Source organism: Papio anubis, chromosome 6, assembly GCF_008728515.1.
Source record: "Papio anubis isolate 15944 chromosome 6, Panubis1.0, whole genome shotgun sequence".
NCBI classification, from domain to species: Eukaryota; Metazoa; Chordata; class Mammalia; order Primates; family Cercopithecidae; genus Papio; species Papio anubis.
The window spans coordinates 95364720-95389475 of NC_044981.1; the positions used below are offsets into that span (position 1 = coordinate 95364720).

The following is a 24756-nucleotide window of genomic DNA, read 5'->3' on the forward strand; positions in this document are numbered from 1 at the left end:
GAGTCTCAAGCTTCTTTTATTCTTCCTGATGCAAAATACGCATGTGTGTAGTCCCTGCAAACCCAAACTTTCTTTTTACAACCTATAGTGGGTGAGTAAGAAACATGAAGTGGGTCATTTTTAGACAAAAAAAGCCTCATAAATTTGTCTTTTATTATACAATAACAAAACTTCCAAGAGGTTTTCTTTATTTGTTAGTTTAGTTGAAGAGAAACTGATATTGTATGTTATATTTACCTGCCAAGTAAAGCCTTTAATGAGATCATTGAAAAAGACTTCCTAATTCCACTGTGTTTATTTTTTTAAAATAAAATTAGGGGAAAGGCTCTCATTGTAACCTCTGCCCCCTGTTGTAAATCGACCTTGCATACGCCTGTCTGGTATGTGAACCATGAAAAATCTTTATGGAACTCTTTCATCCCTCTCTCTTTGCTTGTTGTGGTACTTAACATCTACAATGAATGATATGCATGTAAAAGGTAAACAACAAAACTGCTCATTAATTAGAGCACATGATATGAATTTGTAAGAAGATTGAGGCTATGAGGATTCATATGGGTAAGTCGTGGGCAATGGGTTTATGTAGCGATCTTTGTTTTTTCTATGACAAAGTAGTAAGGGACACGCCACAAATACCAATAGGACTATGTTCTAGGGATCTTTTTTCCTGGCTCAAATATCGTTTATAAAGCCAGAATGATGGGAGCTGTTGCGAATATTATGAAACTCCAAACAAATTTTCAAGTTGTTTTTCTTAAGCCTTTTTTTAGGGGAAGTTTTTTTTTTTTTTTTTTTTTTTTTTTTTTTTTTTAAGATGGCGTTTCACTCTTGTTACCCATGGTGGAGTACAATGGCACAGTCTTGGCTCACTGCAACCTCTGCCTCCCAGGTTCGAGCAATTCTCCTGCCTTAGCCTCCCAAGTAGCTGGGACTACAGGCACACACCACCATGCCCAGCTAACTTTTTTTGTAATTTTAGTAGAGGCGGGGTTTCACCATGTTGGCAAGGCTGGTCTCGAACTCTTGACCTCAGGTGATCCGCCTGCCTCAGCCTCCCAAAGTGCTGGAATTACAGGCATTAGCCACTGCGCCTGGCCCAGGAGGAAGCTTTTTAATGGAGTGACAGGATGAATATATTTCTCAACTGCCAGTTTTTTAACTCTGTATTCCTTTTTTGGACTTAAAACTATGCTACCAACTTGGTTTATCTGAAATAATTTTTTTTTACTTTTTAGAGGTTAAGTAGTTTAAATGACTCTGTTTTCTTGTTCAATGTAACTTGGAAAACAAAAACAAAAACACAACAAAACAAAACAAAACAAAAACCTGAGCAGATTCTTTCAGAACATCCCTCAAGCAAATTTAGGTACTACAGACACCAAAACTCACTGCTTAAAGGACAAAATGTACTAAGGTTAATAAACAGTGTAAACAGAGTCTTGAAATGGAAATATAATAATTGAACAAATACAACAGGATGATCTTTACTGTGTGGTTGTTCACAGGGTGATTTCTGGTGTTAGGCTCCAGGTGTTCGAATTCTGATCTGGCGTCCACTACTATACAATTCTGAGCTAGTTAAATCCCTGTAAGTGTCAGGGTGAAATGGAATAACAAGGACTTCCTGAATGGGCTGGGAGGACTAAATGAGATGATGTATCTAAAGCATCTAACATGGTACTTTGTTTATAGTTACCATGATTGTATTATTGCTTTTTAAGGTTAGTGATATACACATTCATATGGTTAACTGTTTATCTTGAAATTCTCATAATTCTAGAAGTCTGTATTGGCAGCTATACTATGTCGTATTTTATTTCTGTTTTCAGATGAAGAAGAAAGACAGGATGAATAACAATTTATTTGGTCATTGAGTTAAATATTAAGATATTTTAAAAGTATCTAATATTGTGGCATAACATAATTTAGAATATGAGTCTCAGTATTCATTATATCTTGTGACTAAATTTGTCAAGAAACTCAACAATTGCATTTTTCCCTTTCCTTTTTTTTTCTTTCGTTTTGCAGAATAAGCTGACCATTTTGCTTTTTAAGTGTCATTTGATAGGAATATGTCTATACTATACTTTTGGCAAAAATTTACCCTGTCTTTTATGGTGAAATATATTCAATTCAGCCAACTATTTTGTGGCCAAACCATCTCTCTATACTCACCACAAAAATGTTGAATCAGAAAACAGAATGGCCATGTTACAAGTCCTTGGCTCAATAAAAATAAACCAAGCCAAAAAAAGGCAAACACATTTCTGTGAGAGTTGATTGGGGTTTATTTCAGCTAATTTTGCATTCATTTCACAATCATTTTTACATTCTACACATGTAGAAATGAAAATGATTAATTCTGAAAAATCTTGTTCTGTGAAGGGCTGATGATGGGCATCCACTGCCTGGGCCTTCCACAGTGACCCAGGGCTCTCTAGCAATGCCACTGTTAATTGCTGGTCGCTCTCAACCACTTTCCAGCAAGTACCTCTTTTTCCTTTCTCCTGTTTTCTACCTCATTCTTCTATATTTCTTAATCAATAAATATTTCCTGAATGCAAGAGACCAGCTCCGGTCATCAGAAACCTCATTATTGAATAGCTATTCCTTGCAGTGATCCTGATGGACTCCTTCATATAGCTGTCATTCTTTGATCAAAATGGTTTTAGACCCATCAAGTTTATCTACATTTTATGGGTCAATTAAGTGCCTACTCGGTAGCACTTTTGTTGTATGAGAATCAGCAACAAGAGAGAGCATATTTTTTCATGATTACATTTTCTGGAGGGAAAACTTAAAAGATGCCATTTTATTTTCCTAAATGTAAAACTGTGTTTCCAATGGAAGTGAATTTAGCAATCCAAGAGAGCTTTTGTAACTGCCAACAGAGTTCCAGGTTGCTTGGCAATGCAAATAAAGACCAGAAACCACCCTCCCACCCTCCACCAAAGTGAAAGACAACAACAAACCAAGAAACCCCATATGGCTGTCATTCCAGAGATGCTCAGTTGAAAGTAGCCCAGAATAAAGCTTTGAATGAGAAACAAAAAATGTGAGGGCAACACGTGAAATGTGTTTCATTTTTTAAAGCAAAAACAAAATAAACAAAAACCAAGCTGTTAATGTATTATTTCCCCTCAGAAGGGAAAATACCAATAATGGGGTTGAGGGTTGTGGTGCCAAGTTCTCTAGGGTTATAAACTAGACTGATGCAAAGCAGATGAAATTTCATCTGTGGCTTACAAATGAAAGCTTTTTAATGGGAAAATGGAACATTTTTGCCCCATAGATGTGGTGAGACCTCAGGTTCGATAGAAGTTCATGTCCTATGTTTCTCAGCATGCCAGAAGCAGGCACCTTGGTGAGTATCAGGTTAAAGAATTCATGGAGAACGCACTAAAGGGTTAATGGAAAGGGCTTCTAAAAACCAAGGAATACAAAAAAAAAAAAAAAAAAAAAAAATCCCCCAAATTAACAGTCTACTGTTTAAGATTATTTTTTAAAAATACATCAATCTAATGTACAGAGAACTAAAGCTTTAGCAAAGGGGACCAGTCAATAAAGAACACCTTTGGTGATACGTCCCATTGTCTTTTCATCTGTAAATGATAATGAATTTGGCAACCATTGGGCCCCTTATTACAAATTCGAGAACGGTATCCCATCCATTCCTAACTCCTCTGTTTTCTGAGCAGGACTTTTAGAGCACTGTTGTCCTAACATACAGAATTAATGTTGAAAGAATTGATACAGTTTGGGAGAGTTGGAGAGGTTAGGGTTTTATAATTATTTTTCTTCAATTATGTCTGTATTTTAAGTTATTTATTCATTTCATGTCAATTTCAACCTCGAGGAAATAGAAACCTTTTTTCTTTCTCTCGGCATTTTTATATTGTTCATGGGAAGTGGAACTGTGTAAAAGGCTCATGTGAGTCTGAGCAGTTACCAGTGAGGAGGGTACAAAAGGCCACCTCACCCCAGTGCCTGTGGCACCTGACACTAAAACATATGGCTGAAAAATGTAAAGTGCCATCAGTTACCAGGCTGCTTGTCTCCCTGTTCTGTGATATCCCAAACCGGAGAGTTCGGCTTCTTTATAGAATAGAATGATTACCACCACTAGACTGCCCTTGCTTGGTAGAGGTAAAACTCCAAATGGGCAGAAAAAATCCTCCAGGTGGCAGCACCTTCATAGCTTTCAAATCCTCCTCTAGTGCATTTTTAATTAGAACTAAAAATATAGTAACTACCAAAAACCAATTGATCCAGGAATAAACACCTATATGGTGACTTCAACCTGGAACTAGTCAAGATGTATTAAATTATTAGTGATCTCTTCCAGCCTCTGACTAACTATTGCTTGTTTTGACTTTCATATGAAAATACTCCCTTGCAAGGAAATATTGAAAGTTTATAGACTTAAAACAACATAGAGTTATAAGAGTGAGGTCATAACCTGTGACTTCTGGATTAATATAGTTCATTGTGTCTGCTTGTTTCTCATTACCGACTAGCATTTCCAGTCCTTCATACCAACCATGTTGTGCTGTTGTGACCATTGCTCTAATTTCTATGTCCTTATGCTTAAGCAAGAAGCCATTGTGGAAGCTTTGAGCCAAGGTAATAACAATAAAAAAAGGGTTTTTTTTTAAGCCAGAAGCAGAAGGGGAGAAGGGAGTAACAGACATTCAGAATGCTGGTGAAAGGTGAGCAGGACTTCCCCAGCAGAAACAGCTTATTGTGTTTAGGGAAAATGGCATGATGTTCTTTGAAAAGTCCTTTTTATTTTTGGCCTTAGCAAATGAACCTATGGAAAGCATTTACTAATTGGACATACAGTCAGATCAACAAACAATCTTTCTATAATGAAAGAAAATATAGGAAAGGTTAGCACTTTCCACAAACCCTAATAAGTCTCCTCTTTCTGTGTTTGTCGGTGTAGGTCTCCACAACATCAAAAACAACAGGACGAAAAAGGAAGTATTCAAAAGCTGGCTGGCTCTTCTACATACTAGTTTGATTTTTTAAAAACTGGATATACTGAATTAAATGAACTGACTTTGAGTAGCCATCGGGTCAATTTTGTGTAGTCTCTGAGACAGTTAAGTCTGTTTGAAGATGCTTATGATGTTCTTGTCTATCAAATTTTAGTCACCTAGATTCAGAACCTGAGATTTACTTATTAGCCACCCATTCCAACACCATCCACTGAATATTCATGCTGGCAGACACATGCTGGGACCTGATCTTCAGCACTTTATTTTCTTCAAACTCTGTCAAATCGGTCCTTGCCTCATGTTCTCAGTTTTACTTTTTCTTTCCGGTTCCGTGGACTCCACCCTAGACCTTAATCACTTAATGGGTATATTACTGTGAAAACCCTCCTCTAAATGTTCATGTTTGCAGATGCTCTTTCTTTAAGTCTATTCTACATGCTGCTGCTCCCAACTGGCATGATTCATTTCACTGATTGAAAATCCTGCCATGACTATTTGTTTATAAGATCAATGGAAAAATTCCTGTTTCTAGGATTAAAACTTCTTATCATCTGACCCCTCCTCATGGGGACCTCATTTCTCAAGGCTCTTCACTGTGTCCCATCATCTGCCATGCTCTCCTGCCCTCTGACATTTCACTCAGGATGGCATCTCTACCCTCTTGCCAAATTCAAGGTATCCCTTAACATCCCTCTCTCTTCATTGCAACATCTCTCTTCATTGCAATATCTACCACAGCATCTATTATTTCTACTCCATATTCTACCTTGTCTTACTTTTTTTTTTTTTTTTTTGGTATTTATTGTTTTTTCAACAAGATTACATTCTTGTTGTCGAGGGACTTTTCCTTAGTTCGGCTAAAGACAGGGTCCTTGTCAAATGACCACAAAAGATTAGGCTCCCAGACAATTTGAAGGGTGAGAATGATAGGATCTGTTGGGTGAAAAGGAAAAAAGCAAAAAACAGGAAAACAGGAATTCTCCACAAAGCTAGGGTCCTGCTACTGTGCTTCCCACCTCACAGTTTGAATTCCAGTTTCCACCCAGGAAGAGGAGGGGCCAGGCTCCTCCCCACTGCAAACAGCGCGAACTTCTGTGGCTCTGCCCAAGTGTGCGCTCCTCCCAGTGCACAGGCTGCTTGGAGTTTCTATGGGGAATACTTCCCACCTGGCTGTCTCAGTATAAAAAACATCCCCTGAATCCTGTACTTATTTCTTATCACTCACTCTGTTCAGCACATGGTAGGTGACCAAAAATACTGAACCAAGAAATGCTTATTAAGTTGAATGTTTTCTCTATACAAACTGGTCAACCAACACATGCCCATCATGGTCATCAGCCCCCAAAGCAGCGCTTTTCAGAAAGACTAAATGTCATTCTATTCATAAAAAGAAAAGATTCAATTTAACAATGTTCCTAGCATGTACTAGGAAATGTTGAATCTTCTTATGTTTTAAAAGCCACCTTTAGAGAATTACATGATTGCTAATGTAACAGAAAAAGCTTACATTTGATTTTCATTTGAAACAAAAAGGTCAGGTTACTGCAACATTTTCTCTGTTGTTATGACATGTTTAATAGGGGACAGTTTGACCTCTTATTCTATTTTAATACCTTTCTTTTCTCTAATAACATGGTATCTATAATGGTGAATTATGATATTTAGAAATGTTTTGAAAACTTTCTTGAATCAAGTGAGTAATTCTGACCACTGAAGATGTTTTTCTGCACTAAAATAAAGGATTGCAAGGCAGTTGCCCTTTGCCATCATCGCGGTTGACTTTGAAGAGCATAGTGACACAGCAAACATGCTTTCCTTCATAGGACTTGTTAAATGTGTGTCTTACCCATATCTGAGCGTCTCCATTACTGATATTGCCTCAGCCCCTTGAGACTCTGGAAAAAGAGGATGATTTGGTTAGTATTTCCAACTTCACAGGCAGTATTTGCCTTAGAGACACATTTATTTCTGAATGTGTCTCCCGAAGAAAAAAATGGCACAATTTTATGACTTAGAAAAAACACAGGATATTTAGAAACTTGACCTTTTAAAGTGTTTGTTCTAATACCACTTTTGCTTGTTGATATATTCCCTAACTTGATATAACTGCCCCTTAATTCCAAACAGCCTTCAAATTTGCAAAGATTGTCTTCTACTGATTAAGAAGTTAACAGGTATTGAGTTCTTGGTACTGCACAGGGATTTATAAATGTGGTCCACAGTAAAAGGCAGGAAAACCTCTCAGCAGCAAAGGCTAAAACCCTGAGAAAGGGGAATTGCCCATGTCTTCTGTCATTGGCTATTGACACTTTCAGTCACTGCCCCAATTCCATTTTTCTACCATCTTGACCAAATAGTCTGTTTGGCATAACTAGTATATTCCATGTCGTCTCAGCATTAACAAACAGGAAAAACGTGGTGACCTGAATTTTCTATTATGAAAATTACATCTTATTCGGTGAGCTTTAATGAAACACTTGCACTGGAATTCAGAGTACACCACATAGGAAGGGCTTTCCTCCCACTTCTGCACCCTCTTTGTTGGGACTGGGGAAAGGGTCTTGCTCATTCCTTTCCTTGAGTGCTGCCTATGTCAGACCAGAGCAACAGAAGTAGATATTTGATACAGCAGAGAAAAGGGACCATACAATAATAACATCCTAGCATTATGTTGAAAGAAGTAGTCTATATTACAAGAGGCAGAAGTGTGTTTACCTAATAAACATTTTACTTCAAAGTAACTGAAGAACTTAAAGCCCTCCCACTTTCCCTCATTCTCCCTAGCTCTATGAGAAGAAGGTGAGGAATCTAGATGGAAAAACATGATTGGAATCTAGTACCTTGGAATGGGGCTAGAGGGATGAAAGTGTAGTCAGATAAAAGGGATGGAGATGGGAAAAGAAAGAGAGAAGAGAATCCTTGACAATGAGCTGAGGTGACATCAGTATAGCATGATAGGCAATTTCAGAGGGAAAAAAAGGGTTGTTTTGCTCCATCCTCTGGTCTAGATGTATGCTTGGTTAAGTAGTGTATTATTTCCTTTTTGATAATATGTTTTTTATCCCTTTCAAACATTAGGCTATAGAAAATATACACACAAAGAAGGAACAGGATTCCTGCAGTGGCAGTTCACTAGAAGACAGTTCATAAATGAAACACATGTATTTTCTATAGATGCTCCTGGGCAATATTGCACTCATACTCTTCCTCCTTTTTTTCCTAATACCATTATTCAGTACTCAGTGCCTTGCACAATCTATTTTAGAAGCTCTCTTCTTTATTTTACCCACTTCCATAATATCTGTAGGTAGGTACAAGCTGAGAGAGATCAGAAAAGTTGTGTGCTGGGGAGAGTAGCAAAGAGCCTGCCCATTCTTTCCTATTTACTTCTGCCTTACTGTTAGTCTGCACGCTCAAAGCCTACAGGTTTTGTAAAGCTTTTCGAGGTGCAGAAGTTATATGTACTATCTTATAAAATGTTTATTTAAGAAAACATTTAAAAAACTCTCTCATTCCTATGGGCTGTAGGCTGCTTGAGCAGAGAGGCAAATTAAAAAGTAGAAAACACAACAGAAAAACAGACTGGTAGAAAACTAGAAACAGCCTTCTGCAGAAGGAACTGCTGGTTCTGAAGTCTTTCCTGTCTCTCTTTCACTCACTGGGGGCCTGAATTGGTTTCTGATGTCTGTCTAAATTAACCCCTTGTTACTGAAAGTCAAGACCCATTTGTAGGAGTCAAAAAGTTGTTCTCCTGAAATCCTGGTGCCATGTAGCTATGCAGGAGCAGGCCAGAGTTTCTAGTGAGGTGAGAACATTGATTTCCCTGCTGCTCACACGACTCTTTTTCACACTCCAGAAAACCAGCCAGAAAACATGTTGGTGATCAGAATCAGGTGACTGAATTCGAGTTACCATGAAACCTTATCTATTTTTTTATGTCATTTGCTATCATTGATGTAAGCAGAGAAGCTAAGAGGAGAGGAAGTTAAATGCCATTCTAGGTTGAATCATAATACATGAAGAATGATCAAAGATTAACTATGAGGGATCTGCACATGCCTGTGCCTTGGAAAGTTTACCCATGCCTCAGGCTTCAAGTACCACAGTAGTTCTTTAAGCTCCTGAGCCCAGGACCCCAGCTCGGCAGCTACTCTGAGAACTTACACCCTGGAACCTGGTACAGCCTTGGCTACTTGTGGGCCATGTCAGATCCAGTGCCAAGAGGGATCTCCTTGGCTAGAATTTTCCATTGTGATAAAAAAAAAAAAAAACCCAACCAGTCTCTACCACAAAGGATCCCAACAGCTCATGCTATCATTGCTGCTGTCACAAACACCTGCAGTGTTTGCCAGGGCTGACTTCAGTTGATAAAGCTGTACAGACACTACACTGCTGCAGCTGCCCACTCAGAACAAAAGCTGCTGCATCCCCATCCAGTCAATGCCCTCACGCCCACCTGCAGGTAAAAGTTTTCACCACTGAAGCCAGACTGTAAAGTCTGGAAAATGTGACTACTCCATCAAATGCACAGACATTAAATGCAAGGCCATAAGAACCATGAAAAAGCAAGGAAGCATGACACCACTAAAAGAACACTATAATTTTTTAGTAACTGATCCCAAAGAAATGAAGATCTAGAATTGCCTGAAAAGGAATCCAAAATAGTTATATTATCCACAATTTTTGAAATTCCACTCTCTTCTGTATCTCTTTCTAACTGCAGCTATCCCAACTAGCAGGGCAGATGAAGACAGAATAGATAAACAGTAACTGTGTGGTGAGTTGCTGTTGCATAATTAAAAACAATCTTTTCCTAGGTTATGCTCCAAAAACATTTTGTAAGCTAGGAAAGTATTTATTAACTACCAACTCTGTGTATAGGTTGGCAATAGACACTGAGGATACCAAAAAGACCAAAGGAACAGGTTCTGTCTTTGAAGATCTTAAAATTTAGCTGGGGGTGAGAAACATATAAACAAAACCAGAGGTCAGTTCAAAACAATTCACAAAACTGTAGCCTGTGCAATGTGTTTCATAGCCTATAAGCAAGCTTTGTAATGGCTCCATTCAATGCGAGGATGGAGAAACGTGCTTCATAGTTACCTATTGTCTTTTGCTAGTGCCCAGCCCTAAGTGTCAGCTGTAGTAACACACTCTGAATATGTCCCTAGAATATTTCACTTATATTGCATATCCATAGCATGTCCACATATCACGTGTATATCTTGCACCTCTTTATAAAATGTAACCCCCTTCTGAGTTTCCATAATACATTGGGGGCCCATCAAAAAAAGAGAGACTTTCTCTGCCCTGGTGTTCATATATCAAGTCTTGCACATGGAAGTTAAAATGGAAACTCTACAGCCAGACTGCCTGGTTCTAATTCTCATTAACTCCATGAAATCAGGGCAAATTATTAATTTCCCCATGCCTCAGTTTTCTCACCTGTAAAACAAGGATAATAATAGTATCTACCTCTCAGGTTGTTATGAATATTAATTTAGTTAATGTATATAAAGCCACTTTGAGCTGGTTTGGCTAATAGCTGACAATGCTTGTTAGCTGGTTTTATTATTTTTCCTTCGACAGCAAGATAATTCTCTAACTTTTGGAATGACTACATATTTTTTAATTGTATTCTGTCATTCCTTCTTTTACAACATCTCCATCATTGCAGAGACTTTTATTTACCTTATATCATTGTTCTAGTCATGCTGTGGGAAATCAAAATCAGGGTTTCCTGTGGGACACTTCCTCTCCATTCCTCTGACCACCACTATCAAATCTGGGCCACTGTAATCAGATCTTCTTCTCTAATACCTACCTCTAATGAAGTCATCATACTCAAGCCTCTATACTATTTCCTAATGACCACTAGCTTGAGGTTGAACACACTACGTGCCTTTCTCTGTGGATTCCACCTCTTTTTGCTTCACTCTGATGACAATTTTCCTCCAGTCCAGCTTCCTTGGTTGTCAATGGAGACACCATGCTTCTTTTATGCTTGTGACTTTCTTCTCAATTAGATTCTATTTTTTTTTTATTGGTAAGCAATGCTATTATGAAAAGAACACAGGCTTTGCACTGAGACCTTGCTCTGGCACTACAAAGCAAGGCAATTAGCTAACTTGTCTGAGCCCCTGTTACCTTATCTATAAAAGAGAAAAAGTCTAGCACAGGGGTGGGCATATAATAAATGTGAGTTTCCCTCCTTTTTTTGTCATCTCCAGCTTTCACTAGAATGCTGAGTGATAAACAGGTATGTTGGCTAAACACTCAAAGAGTATGTAATTGCATAACCAAAGAAATTCGTCTAAAAGTTGCTTCCTTAGTTACACTTTCTCATTGAAGCTATGGGAAATGAAGAAACTTTCCCTCTTTTGTTAGAATCACAGCCTCTGCTTAACACTTCCTCTACACTATTACTAGGACAAGAACTGGAGTCTGGATTTTTCCAGCAATTCCTCCTGTAATTTTTATTTCTGATGTCTCAGATGGAGCTTCCATACTGCCAGAACTTCAACATCAGCTTTGGAGGATATCTAAAAGGCCTCTTTTTTTTTTTTTTTTCTTTTTTTCTTTTTAGTAACCAGGACTCCATGCTGCTGCACAAATTGCCTGGCAGAAGGGATATGGTGCGTGAGAGTCCAAATCTTCCAGCTGGAGAACAAGGTGCTGCCTGGCTTTCCATGGGCTTGCAGAGTGGACCTCTATGGCCAGATTGGATTTGATGCTGCAGCTCAGTGGTAAGCTGGCAACTACAGTGTGAGAGAATCAGTTTAGATTATTAATGGTTGAGGCTGGGTGTGGTGGCTAACACCTGTAATCCCAGCAGTTTGGGAGGCTGAGTGGGTAGATCACTTGAGGCCAGGAGTTCAGGACCAGCCTGGCCAACATGGCGAAATCCTTTCTAATAAAAATACAAAGTTAGGCAGGGGGGGTGGCATGTGCCTATAGTCCCAGATACTCAGGAGGCTGAAGCAGGAGAATGACTTGAGACAGGCAGGCGAAGATTGCAGTGAATCCAGATGACACCACTGCATTTCAGCCTGGGCAAAGGAGTGAGACTGTTGTGTAAAAAAAAAAGAAAAAAAGCTCAAGTCTCTGATGATTCAAAGACTGGATTCCTGTGAGCAGCCCCAGAAGATTCCAGGGAGATTAATCTTGAGTTGCTATAATGTTGAGCCTAGAAAACGTACCCAGAAAATTTGAGGGCTTGTTTGTGCCAGAAATGCTAGGAGAAATATCTTTCTTAGATGTATTTACATGAGCTGAAAAACCAGATATTAGGCTAAAAGGAACAATTAGAATCATTATTTGAATCAAATTATTAAATATTATATTAAAGAGATGCACAGTAAGTTTCAGCATAGATTAATGTAAAATATTTCTGACACTCTACCTTATTTAAAAAACGATGGAAAGTATTACTGAACAACATGACACATAGATGAATCTTAATGGGTTAGTTATTCTTGTGTTAGTCTTACTTGAAGATACTGAGAATAAATGAGAGAACTCCTGATGTTTTACTCTAGATTTATTATTCTGCAGGTGATGTTGCCTGGTTTAATATAACCTAAGTTTAGGGTCATACCATTCACAGTGGGAGAATATATAAGTGTTTTCTTCCTTTCTTTTTCTTTCTTTCTTTTCTCTTCATTTCTTTCTTTTTGAATTTAGTGACAAATTTTCTATTTTGTGACCAAAAGAGATGTAGGAAGGTATTATTGAATGACAAAGTCAAGAGCTATAGAAACTTGGACAACAGGATACCTTTTCCAAGAAGTTTTTAAAAAGCAATTAAACAAAATGTCCTTTAGGCATAAATGTGATTAAAAAGCATGGGGATGGCAGATAAAGACAAGGTTCAGGATAGTGGCTCCTGTGCATTGGAGTCAGGGGAACTGGAACACATAGGCTAACCTATTTAAGTTACTGGCAATGTTCTAGTGTTTGTGTCAGGCAATGTGTTCACAAGGGTTCATTGTGTTTATAAATAAATAAATAAAATGTTTTAAAAATGTGACTATGCATGAACCAATAGATAATGTGTCTCAAGCTAAGAATTTGGATCAGTCCAATTTGGTACACCTGAGGTTCATTTAAAAATCTTTTTTTTTTTTTTCCAAAAATAAAATAATTTTGGAGGAAAGGACTTTTCAAACTTTTAAAAAAAGTTTTCAGATTTAAGTACATACATTTCTATCACTAGCTCTAGAATCATATAAATTAGGTAGCGGATAATTTCCCCAAAAGCATTCAGACCTGGAACCATACACTATCGTGGGAGGCAGAGGAAGAGAAGGAAGGGACTGGAAGAAAGAAGTGGAGACTAAATTAAGAAAGAAATGAAGGGTCATTTCATCTGTAGATGAAGGGTCCATCTGTAGAGATGGAAAAATGTCCAAAATATAAAGTCATGAATCAAAAAAATCTGTTGGCTGACAGTGACCTCATTGGCAGGGCCATTACATAAGACATGAATATGCAACTATCTATGGAACACCTATTATGCTAGGTATGAGATACAATTACACACCTCAAAGAGGCTTACAGCCTGAAGGTAAAAGGCCTAGCAGATTCTCAGCTTCAAAGAAATCATTTATCTAAGAAAAGAAATTAGGGAATAAATGGGGAAAAGATCAGGGTAACTGTTTTGTGTAAATACACTGGACATAAGTGTGGGAAACTTGATTAAATTTCCCATAGTAAACCCATCACATTGTCCCCCCTGATAGTCACAGGACTTCCTTCCTTATACTTTGGAAACAGAGAACTTGGTAATAAGGATGACAGAAAGCTCTTTGAAATGGGTACTTTCCCCTTCGTATCTACAGGATTCATTTAATTCACATTCTTGGTTACCTGCTCTATGCAAGACAAGCAGGCATTGAATTAAAAATGAAGACAGGTTTTTTTCCCCCCTGGATAAGACAGTCGCCTAAAGCAGTTTTAAAAATTGAGCCTGTCTGATTTTATTCCACCTAGTCGTGGCATACCTCTTGTGAATATTTAGGTTTGCTTTTGATTTGTGATGCCTTGCTAGGAGCATCTGTCCTTGCCACTGTGGGCATCCTCCCCCTCTATTTTGTAATATATATTACTTAGCATTGGGGCTGAGGGACATCTGTAAGCAGCATGTTTCTGTTCATATACAACAACTTCACTGGAACTGCAATCTGTTTTGCAATAAAACTTTCTTTCTGGTATTTACTGACTTCTTTAGTCTGAGCACCAATTCTAGTAATTAGGCTGAAACCATGACATGATTGATTTAGAGAGGCTGGTGTTAGCTGCTTACATCAGCACGTTCTAGGGACTTTCCATGAAATAATTTTCCTGCAAACTGCCATCACCTTATGGTAGGTGAAAAACAATGTCCATAGAAGCCCTCTGACATACTTCCAACTTTGATTTTTCATGGTAATGAAGGCTAGGCAGACAGCCCTGCAATTCCCAGTGGAACATCTAGTTAAATCCTGATGGCCTAGGAATCATGGCAGCCCCTTGGTCAGTGTGCCCAGGAGCCAGTTAGGCATTTATTAGTGGTACTTTCTGCACTTTTCCTTGGGTAGGAATTTAGAGTACCAACTACTCAACAACCCATCTATCTCTATTGACCTCAAATGATGCTGGGACTCTACAGATCACCCCAAGAACCACCTGGAGTTCTAGCACTAAGGCAATGTAGCTCATCTTCTCTGTGGAGACATACTAGCAGCCCTGGCATTCAATCACGGGGGCAGCCTGCCTTCATCCCCATTCCTACAGCCTTTCTCCGAGTGTAAGGCAGACAGAGCCACTGGTGAAGAAGACTCCACGGAGGTGAAGGAGCAGCTGGCCAGGTGTAGAACCTGCTGTGTGAGGTGGGGGCTCAAAGGAGAAGGGACCCAGCAGGCAGAGGAGGCAAGTAGGTGCTATTCCAAAGGGGCTAGGCTGCTGGCTGTGTCCCTGTGGAGACTCCGGTGTGGAGAAAGTACTTTCTCTTGCTCTCACTTCTTATTTTGTAGGGCAACAAAACACTATCATAGTCTAGGACATGGCGCTAGTCACTTATTTAAGAATTCTTATTTTGTTTTTGTTTTTGCTTTTTTTTTTTGTAAAGTCACTAAGAAGGGATTATGTCCCAGAGTGGGTTGGATGTTGAAAATCACTCAGTAGCTTCAGCAAAGAGATTGAATCTGGGAGTAAATAACATGCTGAGAGATGGTCTTAGATTTCAAAGAAAAATTGCGAAAACACTTCTTCAAGTAAAAGCTGATGGGAAACATTCTATTAATTAGTGTAAATGAACCATGTAGTTTGGATCATTTGTAATATATCAGCAACACCATATACATTTACACAGGCATGTTTTATAGTTATTATTTGATCCTAAAATGGTCCTGTTGGGTACCATTGACCAGGTAAGGCAGAACATGAACATCAAAGAAGTTGTATGATTTATCCATGAAAAAAAATTCATGCAGCTAAGGAGAATGGTGAGGAAAGGCAACGCTATATGATGGAAAGTGCTCAGGTTAAGAATAAGAAGATCTGTTTTCTAATTCAAATGGACTAACTGATTTTCCAACAGTAAACAAGAAAATCACTTACTTGCTCAAGAAATTCCTCACTCAGAATGTGATGGAGTTTGAGAGGATTAGTTGTTATCAACTTTAACTTCTCTTTTGATTCTCCCTCTCCCCACCATTGGAGAGTTCTTTAAAATATTAAGTCTCAGACTCCAGATTTCACTGGAATACTAATTAAGTAATTAATCAATATGAATCTGTGTGTACTGGGCCCTCAACCATTGCCATTTGTTTGTTTGCTTGCTGGTTTGTTTGTTTCAAAGCTATCTGTGTGGTTCTATGCTGCAGCCAGCATTGAGAGCCCTTGAATTGGATTATTTCTGAGGTGACATCCAGCTTTTACATTCTAAATTAATTTATTTTCCAAGCCCCCTATTCAGGGCCAGGTGTTTTGAAGTCCATTTGCATCTCGTTGCTTATCTATTGCAATGTGAAAACTTGATGAGAAGCTAAATGGAGTTGTTTACTCACAAGAGCAAAGATGGGATAGAAATACGTGGATCATAATCTTGTCCCTCCCATCTATTTCCTCTGATATCCCAAAGGCCCATGGAAATGTTAGTCTAATGGAAAGTAAGAACTCAGTTATATAAGAAGAAAACAGTAAATTTTCTTTGAAACATAATTTCAATTTAAGGAAATGACAAAAGAGAAGAAACAACTATTCTTTTTCTAGTTCTAATTATCAAAAATTTGCTGGCAAGAATAATCATATTTTAAAAAGAAACACTAGAACTTAAAATAGTTCATCTTGTCAAAAAAAGAAATGATATTAATTCTCATATCCTTGGTATCCACAGGGTACTGGTTCCAGGACCCTCTGCAGATACCCAAATCTGCAAATTCTCAAGGCCCTTATATAAAATAGCATAGTAAATACATATAACCTACACATATCCTCCTGCATACTTTAAATCATCTCTAAATTACTTATAATACCTAATACAATGGAAATGCTATGTAAATAGTTGTCATACTATATTGTTTAAATCTGTATAATTTTTTTGTTGTACTGTTACTATGTATATTGTTGCGGGTTTTTAAAAAATATTTTTCATCAATGATTGACTGAATCTACAGATGCAGAACCCATAGATATGGAGTGCTGACTGTACTTGTTTTTTTTTCCAATAAGAAACAAATAGTAATTTTAAGCTATATAAATTTGATTTATCATTGATTGAAGATCCTAAAGGCCCAGGAAATATTTCACTTTTGTACTTTTCCTCAGCACAGTAATATTAACTATCTGACATTATTTGTTAGAGATCATCCAGCCAGTGTTTGTAATAATGAAATCTATATTGCATTTTGACTTAATGTCTATTTTAATTCTGATACAGGTATAGCCATTCCTGTTTCCATTTATTATTTGCATAGAACATCTTTTTACTCAGCCTATATGTGTCCTTAAATCTAAAATAAGTCTCTTGTAGACATAGAGTTGAGTCTTATTTTTATTTTTTTAATTCATTCAGCAACTCTCTCTCTTTTGATTTGGGTGGTTAATACATTAACATTTAAAGTAATTATTGATAGGAGGGACTTACTATTGTCACTTTGTTAGTTATTTTCTGCTGATCTTGCAGTATCTTACTTTGTGCTTTACTGATTTTTTAAAAAATAATAATATGTTTTGATTTCTTTCTCTTTCTTCCCTGTAGCTGCTGCTGCTTCTTCTTTTTTTTTTTTTTTTTTTGAGACAGCATCTTGCTCTGTCACCCAAGCTGGAGTGCAGTGATGCAATCATAGCTCACAACAGCTCAAACTCCTGGGCTAAAGTGATCTTCTTGCCTCAGCCTCCCAAGTATCTGGAACTATAGGGGGACACCACCATGCCTTGCTAATTTTTTTTAAAAAATTATTTTATAGAAATGGGCTCTCACTATATTGCCTCAGGCTAATCTCAAGCTCATGGTCTCAAATCATCCTCTGCCTTAGGCTCACAAAGTGCTGAGATTACAGGAATGAGCCATCTCTTCCAGCCTTCCTGTTATCTTCTATAGGTATTTTCTTTGTGGTTACCATGAGGCTAGATAGAACCTCTTACAGTTGTACCAGTCTATTTTAAACTGATAATAACTTAACTACTGTCACATAAAAAAATTCCACTTGTACTTCTCCAACAACTCACACTTTATGTTATTTATGGCACAATTTACATCTTTTATGTTGTGTGTACATTGAAAAAATTTGGTAGTTTTTCTTTTATAGTTATTTTTTATAACTATAAAATTTTATAGTTATTCATAATACTTTTGTCTTTTAACATTTATACTACAATTAAAAGTGATTTATATACCACCTGTACAGTATTATAATATTCTATATTTATCTATATATTTACTTTTACTAGTGGGTTTTATACTTTCATATGTTCTTGTGATACTGTTTAGCATCATTTTGTTGCAATTTAAAGAATTCCCTTTAGTATTTTTGACATGCAGTTTTAGTGGAGATAAACTTCAGTTTTTGTTTGTCTGGGAAAATCTTTCCCTCTCCTTCATTTCTGAAAGACAGTTTGCTGGTTATAGTATTCTTGGTTGATGTTTTGTCATTTTTTTTTTCCAGTATTATTTTCTCTATTATTCTCCTCTCTTCTGGCCTGCAAACCTTCATCTGAGAAGTCCACAGATGGTTTTATAGAGTATCTCTTGTATGTGACAAATCGCTTTTCTTTTGCTGCTTTGAAAACTCCTTGTCTTTGATATTTGGCAATTGGATAATAGTGTATTTTGGTGTAGATTTAATCCTATTTGGGTCTTTTAGACTTAATGAAACTGCAGTTCCACATATCTCCCAAGATTTGGGAAGTTTTTAAGATTATTTCTTTAAATAAACTTTCTACCCCTTTCTCTCTGTCCTTCTAAAATTTACATAGTACATAAACTAGTTTGCTAGAAGGTGTTTCGTAGGTCCTTAGATTTTCTTTACTATTTTTCCTTTTTGTTTCTCTAACTAGATAATTTCAAATGACCTGAGTTTTAAAATTACTTCTTCTGTATAATCAAGTCTACAATTTAATTTGATGAATTTTTCAGTTTAGATATTAGGTATTGTATTCTTCAGCTCTAGAATTTCTATTTGGTTCTTTTTTTATGGTTTTATTTCTTTGTTGATAGTCTCAGTTTGTTCATGTATAATTTTCCTGATTTTATTTAGTTGTCTGTCTGTGCTCTCTTGTAACACACTGAACTTCTTTAAGATGATTAATTTGAATTCTTTGTCAGGCAATTCATATATCTCTATTTCTTTATGGTCAGTTACTACACAGTTATTTTGTTCCTTGATTGTGTCATATTTTACTAATTTTTGGTGCTTTTTGTAGTTTTTGTTGATGCCTGCACATTTGAAGAAATAGCCACCTCTCCCAATCTTTAAAGACTGGCTTCAGTAGGAAAAGATCTTCACCAATAAACCTGGTTAGAGATTCTAAGAGCCTCCCAAACCTTTTCTATAGATGTACATTGCATTTTCTACTTCTCTCTCTTCCTCCTGAGGGATAAATTTTAGTGTTGTGCACCTTCTCTCAATTGCAAGGAGCAATGCTGGCCACAGTAAGCTGCCAACCCCTTTTCCCTAGGGCAGTACAATAAAAGACCAGGGCATTGGATGCATGCTTCACTGTTCTCCCTCATCTTCTGGGAGAGAAATGTTGGGGTTGTATGCCTTCTCCCAATCTTGCATAACTGTGCTGGCTGCAGTAAGCTGTCCGACCCATGTTTTTTGTTCTTAACTGTCCCCAGGTGTTAAAGTTGTGCTGTGGTTTCTTTAGCATTCTGAGTGAGGTAGAACAGAAACAGGTCTCTCAGTTAGCACCCCAGAAGGCTGAGAATGTTGGGTGCAAACTCCTTTCTTTCCCTCCGAGAGAGGAGTCATGGGCTGAAGCAATCTTTGTTAGCACTGAACTGTGCCTGAGGAAGGAAGTGAAGTGAGTAAAGTGAAATTGCTCTTCTTGCCCAGTTCAATATGGTATTTTGGTTTTGTGTGAATCTGAGTTACTGCAACATCTTAAGTGAATTTTGAACTTCTCATAAAGATATTTGGGTTCACATATAATTGTGAAATTGGTGTTTCTGTGGCAAGATGAGGGCTACAAATTTCTATTCTGCCATCTTGTTGACAGCACTCCAAACCTACATTGTATTTTAAAGTTAGCATATAATTTGCTAGTCAGAAGGCAGCTGTTTCTGTGCTGTATACTTAACATATAGTAATTACACAGATACTAGTAAGTGTGTTTTAAGCAAGAAACAATAAATCAGTGTTTCTTAACATTTATTTTTGGAACACTTCTTCCAAGAGGAGGGGAAATGATTCTCTGTCCAAATAACTGTAGAAAACACTTGAATAAAGTTATACAGGTTACTTTACAGCAAGTTTATTCAGCCTGTAATATACTAATAGGCCTTGGATATCTCCAAACATGAGTATGCAGTGCAACATTCTCCAAACTCATCTCATCCCAGAACCATTTTTATGTGGAGCATCCTATGGTCTAGGCATTCTTAGAACCACCTTGGAAAACAATAGACTAGAGAGAGAAAGATGTACCAGTTCTATCATTTATATTGAGTTTTGCTACTGGAAAGCATTTATGTTGAATTTTCATTTTGACTTCTTGCATAAGATAATGAAGATGACAGCAGAGTAAATCATTCTTTTTCTACTTCCAATATATTGAATGTCTTCTATAAAAACTCTCAGTAGTGATAACCTTAAATACCTATTTGACAACAAAGATATCATGAAGATAAAACAAAGCAAAAAGAAAAAAGAGCACAGTTTCAGAAAGAATAATGGATGCATTAAAGTCAGTCATTTGCTGAGGGGCAGATAAGTCAGTGGCATGTTACAGTCAGAAATAATGTACCATCAGAGGATTGAAAGGACACTCAAACACTTGCTTAATTTGGGTAATGATGATTATCTATTCAAAGAATGCTCTATGTCTACATTAGCTGTAAAACTGTTTTTAGTTATGAAAAATATATTCACAAAACTAAATTGAAACTCAATTTTGTTTTGATAACATTACCAGTTTAATTAACAAATGCACAAATGATGAAATTATGGGCAGCATATTTTAAATTAAGATTGCTAACCTAAATTTCAAGAAATAAACACAATTTATGCTTGTTCAGAATTCAGAAAAAGCATTTAAAACCAGACTATGTTCTTGTATGAAACTTTTTCCCTACTCATGGTGAACAGAGTTCTTCCCTGGGGTTGGGAATAACAAGGATGAATGAAATCTTTAGATAATTCAAAAGCTTAATTTTTGTTCACAGTTCCAATTTCCTTCTCTAGTAAATCATATCACTGCTGCTAAAAACTAAAAAACATGACTAATTTTAGTTCAGTTATCTTTCTAACTCCTGCTCACACATTAATTTAATGAGAAAGGAGAGTTCATAAAGTATAGCACAGGAGAGAGAAGAGAAAAAGAAAAGAACATCAGGGAAAAAAATAGTCTACTGGCTGGGTAATCACTTGTTAAATTAATCAAGAAAGCACTGACAAAATTGGAATTCAAAACAATGCTGACAGAGTAAAAGACCTCTTTTAATGGTATTGTTAAGATACCTACTGAAAGAGTGACCACTTTTTATTTACAGACCCAGGCTGTTTGGAAAACATGCGTATGCACACTACTTAAAGTAAGGGAAGCAACCAGTGTACATGTTGTTAGTAATGACATTCTGTGGTAGGATTTTTGGACTATTCCTTATCTTAAATAAAAGGGATTAAAGGATTCCAGAAGAGCAGTCTGGACCCATATTGCCAAGCACCAAGTAGGTCCACAGCAATTGCCACTGAATGGATGAAAGAATGACAAAATGAAGAAATGACAAAAAGAGGGGATGCTGCCTTTGATATTAGTTCTTATTTTATGCCCTAGTTGTTCATTTGTGCCTAATTTCTTTTTAATTTTGTGAACTGCCTAATATGTTATTTCCTCTAGGCCTAGTATCTTTTCCCCTGTCCCCTATTTTGCCTTGCTCTTGCCCCCTACTGATGGACTTCCCTGATGCCAACTGCCTTCCCAAATACCTGGTTTCCAAGTTTTGCCTACTCTTGGATCCTCTTTTATAGTATGACTTCTCTCATCTCCCTGACTACCATGTGTAGGGCTAGTGAAATCTGTAGCCACTGATTTCCTGCACACTCATCTGTTTTCTTGTCTACTTCCTTCCTGTTGGGTCTGGCTCCACAGTCTGTCTGTCTCCAGTTTACCTGCCCTACCACTCTGGAGTTACTTTAGGGCATACACGGTTGCCTCAAGGTATGTCCATGGATGTGAACCTATTTAAACAACTAGATATTTTTAAGTAAATATTAATTGCACCAATACCATCAGTCCAAGTTTGTGGACATACTCACAATCCATGAAAAGACTCCTCACATATGGCCAGACAATGACTATAACTGTTGGAGGAGCTCTATGTGATTCTAAGTTCCCAGAGGTTCTAGCTTCAACTATCTGGTGTGAAGATTCTCATGCACAGTCAGGCTCAGGAGCCACAGGCTGTGTGTGATATTTTTTACAGTGAATTGGCTTCTGAACACCAGCTGTGATTCACCTGACCAAAGCAGCTTGGATAGATAGCAGTGCTGTAGTTTCTGTTATTTCTTACTTCAGATATTCTCTTACATGTTAGACTTTTGGAAGATTTTTTAAAAGAATCCAATTTTTTTTTTTTTTTTTTTTTTTTGGCGGAATCTGACTCTGTCACCCTGGCTAGAGTGCAGTGGTGCAATCTTGGCTCACTGCAACCTCTGCCTCCTGGATTCAAGCAATTGTCTGACTCAGCCTCCTGAGTAGCTGGGATTACAGGCACGTGCCACCACACCCAGCTAATATTTTTTGTATTTTTAGTAGAGACAAGGGTTTCACCATCTTGGCCAGGCTGGTCATGAACTCCTGACCTTGTGATCCACCCGCCTTGGCTTCCCAAACTGCTGGGATTACAGATGTGAGCCGCCATGTCCAGCCTAGAATCCAACTTTTTAATGTAGAATTGTAGAAAACAGCATGGAGATTCCTTTAAAAAATTAAAAATACAATTACCATATGATCCATTCCACTTTTGTGTGTATACCAAAAGAATTAAAAGCAGGATCTCAAAGAGATATTTTTATATCCATATTCACAGCGACGTTATTTACAATAGCCAAAAATGGAAGCAAGGCAAGTGTGCACTTATGGAAAAATGGATAACTAAAACGTGATGTGTGTGTGTGTGTGATGGAATATTACATGTATAATATATATTCAAAATATTCTCTCTATATAATCACTATTCAGCCTTTAAAAAGAAGGAAATTCTGGCACATGCTACAATATTAATGAACCTTGATGTCATCATGCTAAGTGAAATAAGCCAGCACAAAAAGACAAATACTGTATGATTTCACTTATGTGTGGTGCTTGTAATAGTCAGATTCATGGAATTTGATATTAGAATTATGGTTCCCAGGGGCTGGGAGGAAAGGGGAATGGGGAGTTACTGTTTAATGGGTATAGAGTTTCAGTTTTGCAAAATGAAAAAAGTTCTGAAGATGAATAGTAGTGATAATTATACAACATTATGAATGTACTTAACACCACTGAACTTTACCTGTAAATGATGGTTAAGATGGTCAGTTTTGGTGCTGAGAACGTGGGTCCACGCGTCTGGTTGCCCCTAAGTCCAGCCTTAGCCCACACAGCTTTCAGTCATGGCCTCTGTAATCGCGTGCATGGGATAGTCCGCCCCTGACTTCAACGCCACCGCCGTGGTGGATGCACTTTCAAAGAAGTGAAGCTGTCGGACTTCAAAGAGAAGTACGTAGTCCTCTTTTTCTACCCTCTGCACTTCACTTTTGTGTGCCCCACGGAGATCATCACGTTCAGCGACCATGCTGAGGACTTCTGCAAGCTGGGCTGCCAAGTGCTGGGCATCTCAGTGGACTCTCAGTTCACCCACCTGGCTTGGATCAACAACCCCCAGAGGGAGGGAGACTTGGGCCCCCTGAACATCCCCCTGCTTGCTAACGTGACCAGAGGCTTGTCTGAGGATTGTGCCGTGCTGAAAACAGATGCGGGCATTGTGTCCTTCCCAGATCACTGTTAATGATTTGCCTGCGGGACGCTCTGCAGCTGGTCCAGGCCTTCCAGTACACAGAAGAGCACGCGGAAGTTTGTGCCGCTGGCTGGAAGCCTGCCAGTGACACGATTAAGCCCAACGTGGATGACAGCAAGGAATATTTCTCCAAACGCAATTAGGCTGGCTGAGGGATAGTGAGCTTGTGCCCTTACCTAGGTGCCTGTGCTGGCTGCCCACCAGTGCTGTCACCTGGGTGCCCACCAGTGCTATCACCTGGGTGCCCTGTGCTGACCCAGGAAAGGCCTGATCTGCCCCTCCAAAGTCCACAGTCTGGGACCCTGGAAGGCTAGGCCAAGGCCTTCGCAGGCCTCCACCTGGGAGCTGGTGAATAATGATGCTCTCCTCCAAACCCACCCAGCTGCACACAGGCCTAGAGTTGACCAATAAAGTGTAAGGGACAGAAAAAAAAAGGTCGATATTCTGTTATGTATGTTTTACTATAATTTTAAATATGTTCCTTGGTCTTTGGTTTCTAATTCCAAGATGCCGTGATGCAATAGATACAGTTTAAAAAGTCAAAATGAACCTTTTTTGTTGTTGTTGAGATGGAGTCTCTCTCTGTTGCCCATGCTGGAGTGCAGTGGCGGGATCTCGGCTCACTACAAGCTCCGCCTCCTGGGTTCAAGCGATTCTCCTGCCTCAGCCTCCCGAGTAGCTGAGACTACAGGCACCCACCATCACGCAGGCCTAATTTTTTGTAATTTTAGTAGAAACAGGGTTTCACCATGTTAGCCAGGATGGTCTCGACCTCCTGACCTCGTGATCCACCCACCTCAGCCTTCCAAAGTGCTGGGATTACAGACGTGAGCCACCACGCCCAGCTCCAAAATGAACTTTCTAATCTACGGTAAAAATATTGTTGTCAGACCTTGATCAAATAGTATAACATTCAATTAATATCCCTGAACATTGACTATATTCAAGGCACTATGTTAGATACTGTTGGGAGAGGGTGCAGGGGTAGAAGACTGTATGGGACAGAATCTCAGGCATAGGAAAATTATAAATCTACTTGAAAGGATAAAATAT

At 38.1% G+C, this 24756-nt stretch overlaps 1 pseudogene; it reads left to right on the top strand.

Annotated features, from left to right (window-relative positions):
* The first annotated feature begins 22467 nt into the window (after window positions 1-22467).
* On the top strand, window positions 22468-24325 carry LOC110743019 (annotated as a pseudogene).
* Window positions 24326-24756: the final 431 nt, after the last annotated feature.